Source organism: Ascaphus truei, unplaced genomic scaffold (assembly GCF_040206685.1).
Source record: "Ascaphus truei isolate aAscTru1 unplaced genomic scaffold, aAscTru1.hap1 HAP1_SCAFFOLD_2053, whole genome shotgun sequence".
NCBI classification, from domain to species: domain Eukaryota; kingdom Metazoa; phylum Chordata; class Amphibia; order Anura; family Ascaphidae; genus Ascaphus; species Ascaphus truei.
The window spans coordinates 32501-40702 of record NW_027454961.1 but is presented as its reverse complement, the minus strand read 5'-3'; the positions used below and the strand labels follow the sequence as shown (position 1 = coordinate 40702).

Here is an 8202-nt window from a genome sequence, read left to right as displayed (position 1 = left end):
CCTCCTTCCTCTCTCGCAGCGCTCTCCCCCTCCTTCCTCTCTCGCGCTCCCCCCTCCTTCTCTCTCGCGCTCCCCCCTCCTTCCTCTCTCGCGCTCCCCCCTCACTTCCTCTCTCGCGCTCCCCCCTCCTTCCTCTCTCGCGCTCCCCCCTCCTCCTCTCCTCTCTCGCCGCTCCCCCCTCACCCCCACCCCCCCCCCCCATGCTGTTCATGGTGCAGGGTCTGAGTCTCACTGAGGTTTTTCTTGTAGCCCTTCTGACTACGTGCTGGACGTCTTCAAGAAAGTGAAATCCAGGTGCGTCCTGTCTGTCACCCCTCCTCTCCACCCCCCCTCACTAGAGGTCTCCCTGTGATTCCCCCCCACTACAGAGGTTCCCCTTTTTGACACCCCCTCCCCTACCCTCCCCAAAATACAGGTCTTCCTGTGTGCCTGATTGTGCAGGTGCTGGGTGTACCAACGATGCTTGATTGTGCGGCGGGGCTGGGGTTGTACCAGCGATGCCTGATTGTGCAGGGGCTGGGTGTACCAGCGATGCCTGATTGTGCAGGGGCTGGGTGTACCAGCGATGCCTGATTGTGCAGGGGGCTGGTGTACCAGCGATGCTGATTGTGCAGGGTCTGGGTGTACCAGCGATGCCTGATTGTGCAGGGTCTGGGGTGTACTAGTGATGCCTGATTGTGTCGTGCCTCGCTGTACTAGCGATGCCTGATTGTGCAGGGTCTGGCTGTACTAGTGATGCCTGATTGTGCAGGGTCTGGCAGTACCAGTGATACCTAATTGTGCGGGGTCTGGGTGTACCAGCGATGCCTGATTGTGCAAGGTCTGGGTGTACCAGTGATGCCTGATTGTGCAGGGTCTGCGCAGTACCAGTGATGCCTGATTGTGCCGGGTCTGGCAGTACCAGTGATGCCTGATTGTGCAGGGTCTGGCTGTACTAGTGATGCTGATTGTGCAGGGTCTGGCAGTACCAGTGATACCTGATTGTGCAGTGTCTGGCTGTACCGCGATGCCTGATTGTGCAGGGTCTGGGTTGTACCAGTGATGCCTGATTGTGCAGTGTCTGGCTGTACTGGCGATGCCTGATTGTGCAGGGTCTGGGTGTACCAGTGATGCCTGATTGTGCAGTGTCTGGCTGTACCAGCGATGCCTGATTGTGCAGGGTCTGGCTGTACTAGTGATGCCTGATTGTGCAGGGTCTGGCTGTACCAGTGATGCCTGATTGTGCAGGGGTCTGGCTGTACCAGCGATGCCTGATTGTGCCGGGTCTGGCTGTACTAGTGATTGCCTGATTGTGCCGGGTCTGGCTGTACTAGTGATGCCTGATTGTGCAGGGTCTGGCTGTACCAGTGATGCCTGATTGTGCAGGGTCTGGCTGTACCAGTGATGCCTGATTGTGCAGTGTCTGGCTGTACCAGCGATGCCTGATTGTGCAGGGTCTGGCTGTACCAGTGATGCCTGATTGTGCAGTGTCTGGCTGTACCAGCGATGCCTGATTGTGCAGGGTCTGGGTGTACCAGCGATGCCTGATTGTGCAGTGTCTGGTGTGTACCAGTGATGCCTGATTGTGCAGGGTCTGGGTGTACTAGCGATGCCTGATTGTGCAGGGTCTGGGTGTACCAGCGATGCCTGATTGTGCAGTGTCTGGCTGTACCAGTGATGCCTGATTGTGCAGTGTCTGGCTGTACCAAGCGATGCCTGATTGTGCAGGGTCTGGGTGTACCAGCGATGCCTGATTGTGCAGTGTCTGGCTGTACCAGCGATGCCTGATTGTGCAGGGTCTGGCTGTACTAGTGATGCCTGATTGTGCAGGGTCTGGCTGTACCAGTGATGCCTGATTGTGCAGTGTCTGGCTGTACCAGCGATGCCTTGATTGTGTAGGGTCTGGCTGTACTAGTGATGCCTGATTGTGCAGGGTCTGGCTGTACTAGTGATGCCTGATTGTGCAGGGTCTGGCTGTACCAGTGATGCCTGATTGTGCAGTGTCTGGCTGTACCAGCGATGCCTGATTGTGCAGGGTCTGGCAGTACCAGTGATGCCTGATTATGCAGGGTCTGGCAGTACCAGTGATGCCTGATTATGCAGGATCTGGCAGTACCAGTGATGCCTGATTGTGCAGGGTCTGGGTGTACCAGCGATGCCTGATTGTGCAGTGTCTGGCTGTACCAGCGATGCCTGATTGTGCAGGGTCTGGCAGTACCAGTGATGCCTGATTATGCAGGGTCTGGCAGTACCAGTGATGCCTGATTGTGCAGGGTCTGGCAGTACCAGTGATGCCTGATTGTGCAGGGTCTGGGTGTACCAGCGATGCCTGATTGTGCAGGGTCTGGCCGTACCAGTGATGCCTGGCTGTTCTCTCTGACAGTGAGCTGGAAGAGTCCCTCCTGGTTCTCCCGTTCTCCTACGTCCCGGACGTGCTCAGCCTATTTAAGGATTACATCGGGCTTGGTCAGGACGTGGAGCTGATCTGCCGCTGCCTCCTCTTCCTTCTCAGGTCAGTGCTGCGGGGGGCTCTGTGTGTGTGGAGGGGGGCTCAGATCCGGGGGGGGGGGGGGAAGTTACCACTGTTATCCCTCAGTTCTCCCTGCCTCCCCCGTGCAGTATTCCCCGGGAGGGAGGCTCCGCGGGACACACACACACACACGGTACAATTGTAACGGGCTTCATTGTCCCCTCTGTGGTTTGGGATATGTTATTTTCTTTACCAGCACTGCCACTGAGCCCTATGGGAGAGACGCGGTGTTATAACGGCGTTATCTGGGGGGACAGAGTTACAGACGCGGTGTTATAACGGCGTTATCTGGGGGGACAGAGTTACAGACGCGGTGTTATAATGGCGTTATCTGGGGGGACAGAGTTACAGACGCGGTGTTATAACGGCGTTATCTGGGGGGACAGAGTTACAGACGCGGTGTTATAACGGCGTTATCTGGGGGGACAGAGTTACAGACGCGGTGTTATAACGGCGTTATCTGGGGGGACAGAGTTACAGACGCGGTGTTATAACGGCGTTATCTGGGGGGACAGAGTTACAGAGGCGGCGTTATAACGGCGTTATCTGGGGGGACAGAGTTACAGAGGCGGCGTTATAACGGCGTTATCTGGGGGGACAGAGTTACAGAGGCGGTGTTATAACGGCGTTATCTGGGGGGACAGAGTTACAGACGCGGTGTTATAACGGCGTTATCTGGGGGGACAGAGTTACAGAGGCGGCGTTATAACGGCGTTATCTGGGGGGACAGAGTTACAGAGGCGGCGTTATAACGGCGTTATCTGGGGGGACAGAGTTACAGAGGCGGTGTTATAACGGCGTTATCTGGGGGGACAGAGTTACAGAGGCGGCGTTATAACGGCGTTATCTGGGGGGACAGAGTTACAGACGCGGCGTTATAACGGCGTTATCTGGGGGGACAGAGTTACAGACGCGGTGATAATAAGATGGAATATTTTAATTGATCAATTGATGTAAGGAAACTGCCTCGCACCCCATGAAACCCTTATTCTATTACTGGGGTTCGCAACCTTTTATTAGCAGGGGAACCCCTGAAGGATTTTTTAAAGTCTCAGGACGACCCTCATCAAGCCTCACACCCTCATCGCTTCCACGCAGCCCCTTTTCACACCCACCCCACTCGCCCTATTCTTACACACCCCATTCCCTTCTCCGTCAGTTACTTACACTAATCACCTCCCACCTTCCCCCACACACACATACACGCACTGACACGTGCGCACACGCTGACGCACGCACAGCACTAACCTCCCCACATTACTCCCTCACACACATACACACATACACACACACAGCACTAAACTCCCCACATTACTCTCTCTCACACACACACACACACACACACACAGCACTAACCTCCCCACATTACTCACACACATACACACACACACACAGCACTAACCTCCCCACATTACTCCCTCACACACATACATACACACACACACACACACTGACACGCGCACACGTGCGCACACGCTGACGCACACACAGCACTAACCTCCCCACATTACTCCCTCACACACATACACACACACAGCACTAACCTCCCCACATTACTCCCTCACACACATACACACATACACACACACACAGCACTAAACTCCCCACATTACTCTCTCTCACACACACACACACACACAGCACTAACCTCCCCACATTACTCACACACAGCACTAACCTCCCCACATTACTCCCTCACACACATACATACACACACACACACACACTGACACGCGCACACGTGCGCACACGCTGACGCACACACAGCACTAACCTCCCCACATTACTCCCTCACACACATACACACACACAGCACTAACCTCCCCACATTACTCTCTCTCACACACACATACACACACACACACACAGCACTAACCTCCCCACATTACTCACACACATACACACACACAGCACTAACCTCCCCACATTACTCCCTCACACACATACATACACACTGACACGCGCACACGCTGACGCACACACAGCACTAACCTCCCCACATTACTCTCTCACACAGCACTAACCTCCCCACATTACTCTCTCTCACACACACACACACACAGCACTAACCTCCCCACATTACTCACACACATACACACACACACAGCACTAACCTCCCCACATTACTCCCTCACACACATACATAATCACACACACATACACACTGACACGCACTGACATGTGCGCACACGCTGACACACACACAGCACTAACCTCCCCACATTGCTCCCTCACACACATACGCACACACACGCACTGACACGTGCGCACATGCTGACGAACACACAGCACTAACCTCCCCACATTACTCTCTCACACACAGCACTAACCTCCCCACATTACTCTCTCTCTCACACATACACACATACACACATACACACATACACACATACACACACACACACACACAGCACTAAACTCCCCACATTACTCTCTCTCACACATACACACACACACACACACAGCACTAAACTCCCCACATTACTCTCTCACACACACATACAGTGGCGACCAACTTTATTCTAACTCGGCTAGCTCCGCGAATTTCAGAATATCCCGGTGATGTGCGGTTTTGTGTCGTTTTCGCCCGGAGTGTATTGCGTTATTTTCGCGGCTGTGATTTAAGCATTTTATTCCCACTGTCTGCAATACTGCAATGCCGTGTAAAAACTCATGGGGGCGTTTGCGAGCTGTTGTCTTTGAAGCCGTCCCCTATAACCTCTAACATACAGTACTGTACACATACAGTACTGTATATGCACATCAATGATACTATAGGCCGGCGGGGGCGAGATGTGTTTGCAGCAGAGAGATCCGCTGCTCTCTCTGCGCAAACATCGGCACATTAAAAATTATTTAAAATACATTTTTATTCATAGTGTAGATGTGCAGGGGGTCTCCGGAGCTGAACCGCATTGGTTTCAGGTCCTGGGACCCCCTGCTTCCCGAGATACAGGCCCCTTTATGAGGTGCCGGTATCCCTCTGCATTTAAAGGTCCCGATCACGTGACCGCGGCATGTAAACCAAGCAGAGGGATACCGGCACCCCCTAAAGGGGCCTGTATCTCGGGGAGCAGGGGGTCCCCGGACCTAAAACCACAGCGGTTCAGCTCCGGAGACCCTCTGCACATCTACAGTATGAATAAAACACACACATCAATAAAGAATCATTCCTTACCTTTGCGGCTATGTGCTACGGTAACGAAGCAGCATGAATGTATTTTTAATAATATTGTACAGTGAGCAGGGGGATCCATGAGCCACAAATCAAAGCTCAGGGGACCCCCTGCTCCTGCACAATATTATTAAAATGCAGAAATGCTGCTTCATTACCATAGCTGATAGCCGCTAAGGCAATGAAGGGTTAAGGCAGAATAGCATGTTTATTGGGGACATTTGCCCCCAATAAACATTGCAATAAACAACATACAGTACAGTACACCCCCTGTGTATTTAAAATACATAAACAACAATAAATACATTAAATACATATTTTTAATGTGTCTGTTAAACCTCCCTGCCTTGACTGTAATCTATGTAAGGCCCCCTCCCCCAAATGTGTCTGTTAAACTTCCCTGCCGTGACTGTAATCTGTGTAACGCCCCCTCCCCCTAATGTGTCTGTTTAATCTCCCTGGCCTGTGTTTCTGTGAGTGCAGTGTATGTAAATGTGGGGAGGGGGATCCCGTGTAAATATAATGCAGCGCCTCACTCCCAATGGCCCACCCCGTGAGGCCTAACCACCCACACCCACTACCCACCCTCCCATGGCCCCTCCGCTGCTGCAAAACAGAGACAAAAATTAAAACATCCAAAGTAATGTCCCCTAACCCCTCAATCACCATAGCGGTTATTAACCGCTACAGTCATTAAGGGGTTAACCCACCCTCACCCACCACTCGGGACTTCTACATACCCTCCCACACGAACCCCCACCCCGTGAGGCCTAACCACCCTCACCCACTACCCACACACAAGGGAGGCCTACCCACATACCCCCCCACCCCCAGTACCCACAATAAAAACAATAGTGACCCACAATAAGCATCATTATATTTATTAAATACATTACCCACCCCCTGTGCCCCCCCATAAATACAAGATTTATCCTTTTACAGACAGGGTTCATTACGCAGCCCCACGCCTACAGGGTACCAGAAGCTCTTTTCAAACAGGTTCTGGAGGCCTGCTGGTGGGTCCCGCCAGCGCCATGGCCCCCAGGTGGTCTCCTTGGGTCACCGTGGGCCACAATTGTGTCCCCACGGTAGGCCCGCGGATGTCTGGGAGCCCCGGGTCAGACCCACAGGTGTCTGCGGGGCCTCGGGTGGTTCCCACGGGGATCTGGGGAACTCACGAGTGCTCACTACGGGTCCGCGGTGCCCCCACAGAAGTGGGACCACACATCATCCCTGCACCAATGGGTCGGCGGTGCCCCCACAGATGTGAGGCCACCGCTTCATCCCCGCAGACTACGGGTCCGCGGTGCCCCCACAGATGGGAGGCCACCGCTTCATCCTCGCATGTGTCACCCGTGGAACCACCAGTCTGATACCCGTGAGATACCCAAGGAGACGCGCAGGTGGTCTCCAGAGGTCCCACGCAGAACCACGGAACAAACCCTGAATGTACAAAAAATAAACCTGGCCTATACATTCAATATTATTAAAAATACATTCATGCTGCTTCGTTACCATAGCACATAGCCGCAAAGGTAAGGAATGATTCTTTATTGATGTGTGTGTTTTATTCATACTGTAGATGTGCAGAGGGTCTCCGGAGCTGAACCGCTGTGGTTTTAGGTCCAGGGACCCCCTGCTCCCCGAGATACAGGCCCCTTTAGGGGGTGCCGGTATCCCTCTGCTTGGTTTACATGCCGCGGTCACGTGATCGGGACCTTTAAATGCAGAGGGATACCGGCACCTCACAAAGGGGGCTGTATCTCGGGGAGCAGGGGGTCCCCGGACCTGAAACCAACGCGGTTCAGCTCCGGAGACCCCCTGCACATCTACACTATGAATAAAAATGTATTTTAAATAATTTTTAATGTGCCGATGTTTGCGCAAAGAGAGCAGCGGATCTCTCTCTGCTGCAAACACATCTCGCCCCCGCCGGCCTATAGTATCATTGATGTGCATATACAGTACTGTATGTGTACAGTACTGTATGTTATGGGTTATAGGGGTTGTTGTTATACAGTGTGTATATATATATATATATATATATATATATATATATATACTGCATTACAATTCATGAATTTATGCCATCTGGCGGACACGCGAAGCATTGCAGCCTATTAAATCCTGAACCATTATCAATTAACACATCAACCGCGCGTCAGCCGAGCATGAACCATGGCTGGGAAGGCAAAAGAAACGCGGCATGCTCCGGGTGAACAGTGTCGCATTCCAGGAACAAGCCGGTGATAAACCGGTGATTTGTTAGAATAAAATCTGCCGCAGCAGTACACACACACACACATACACACACACACACAGCACTAACCTCCCCACATTACTCTCTCTCTCACACATACACACACACACACACACAGCACTAACCTCCCCACATTACTCTCTCTCACACATACACACACACACAGCACTAACCTCCCCACATTACTCTCTCTCTCACACACACACACACACACACACACACACAGCACTAACCTCCCCACATTACTCTCTCTCACAC

The 8202-nt window shown here is 52.8% G+C and overlaps 1 long non-coding RNA gene across 1 annotated transcript in view; it reads left to right on the top strand.

Moving 5' to 3' along the window:
- Window positions 1–221: 221 nt before the first annotated feature.
- Window positions 222–8202, top strand: part of LOC142477221 (uncharacterized) — a 19081-nt gene continuing 11100 nt past the window's right edge. The window contains exons 1-2 of the long non-coding RNA XR_012792253.1: window positions 222–294; window positions 2363–2491. This is a non-coding gene — a long non-coding RNA (uncharacterized LOC142477221). The remainder of the gene's footprint in view (window positions 295–2362; window positions 2492–8202) is intronic.